Below are 1,760 nucleotides of genomic sequence, written 5' to 3'. Positions count from 1 at the left end.
TTGAGTTTCAGTCTTCTGAAGAAAATCATGCTCAATAATTATTCATATAGTCTCAACCACTCAAACTGAGCGAGTACCATTGAACAAACTCTGTCCTTCCAAGCAACGGAGTGCTTCAAAACATTATCATGCTTAGTGCACGTGACCTCACAGACAAGGCTGCTCGTACAGAGTCGTACTAAGGAACGACCGACTTTTTCGTTTACAGTATGCGGCTAGGAATGAGAAAATAAATCTATGTTCAAGTAATGGAGAGAACAAAGACAATTTCATGTATTCAACATTATAGAAGGACGAATGGTTAAATAGTTCTTAATTTCAAAATGACGTTTTGGCGTATACATTTATTTTGGTCCGATCACTCAGATACTGAAGATCTGACACCAGAATAATAATCATTATTGATAATTATCAACGGATTTCTGTCAACTAAATCATCCGTTGAATGGTCTAATCTTAACATATTGTGATTGAAAGTTTTCATTTATTATTGATTTCTTATTTGATCGAGCATTTCAGTAGCAATATCTCTGTCTCTCAGAATCTGTAGAGTAGGGAGGGTGAGTGTAGACCCACAGCACATAGGCCACATATGGCCCATTGTACATCCTCCCGAGGAGTTGTCCTCCTAGGTCATCGTCCATCCTGCCCTTTCCAGGAAGGTGGACAGGTCACTAGAAGACATCTCCTTTGGAAGGTGCAACGGCATTACTGTCGTTGCGCGGTTTCTTCAACCTTCTTGGGCTTCCCTCCGTGGAGGTGCACAAGTGAGGGAGCTTTCCTGCAGGGGCAGCCGGTTAAGGCAAGGCCTTCATATAAGGCGGAGCTCTTGCCGCCCGCCGCCGAAATTGCCCTTGCTGTTGGAGATGGAGTGGAAGAGCTGCCACTCTTGCTTCCTTCGCTCTCTTTCTCCTTTGAGGAGGTGATTCCGCATCGAAAAAAAGATAGGATCTTTCATATAAACTCCATTGGAGCATCCCTTGTTAAGATACAGCTCCTTAAAGAGGGTACATAAAATTTGTATAACAATTTTTTTCACAAGCACTGAAAAAGTAACAATATTGAAATCAACCTGACGTTTTGTACTATCAAAAAGACACTCAACCAATAATTCATTTGATTCACCCCATGATTGTAAGGGGTGGAAAACGCAACCCCCAAAAATTATTTCCAATGTAACTTTTTGTTTTATCATTTGTTCATCATTTAAAAATTTATTTCCGATAGCCTGTTTCATTCTAAACAGAAAATGTCTCTTGGGTTTTTTGTCCAAAATAAACCAGTTCGCAGCAAAAAATTATTTTTACTACAGAGAAATATCGCCACAAATGCAAACTGGATTTATTGTTATTTTGTAGTTAGTACCTGCATTAAACGATTGAAGGGTAATGAACAAAACTAATTTATCAAAAACAAACACGCAACATGTAGAACTCATAGTAAATGTTCAATATGTCTACTTTCAAACATTACGCATGCGCTCAAATATTTCTGGAGTCTCTCTGATTACCCTGCACGCATCAACGATGTGGTTTCTTAAGTCCTCTACATCGCGAACAGGAATACGATAAACCAAACGCTGTAGATGTCCCCAAATAGAGAAATCGAGAAGATTGAGATCCGGGGATCAAGCGGGCCAGTTATGTGGTCCTCCTTGACCTATCCACTGATTTGCATATGTTTCAGTTAAATTCTGACGTGCTACTTGACTAAAATGGGCGGGAGCCCCATCATGCATAAAAAACATATCCCTTCTGACA

This window comes from Leptinotarsa decemlineata, unplaced genomic scaffold (assembly GCF_025532065.1).
Source record: "Leptinotarsa decemlineata unplaced genomic scaffold, Ldec_3_MD MMD2_tig00000035_RagTag_RagTag, whole genome shotgun sequence".
Taxonomy (NCBI): domain Eukaryota; kingdom Metazoa; phylum Arthropoda; class Insecta; order Coleoptera; family Chrysomelidae; genus Leptinotarsa; species Leptinotarsa decemlineata.
Note: the sequence above shows the minus strand (reverse complement) of the source record.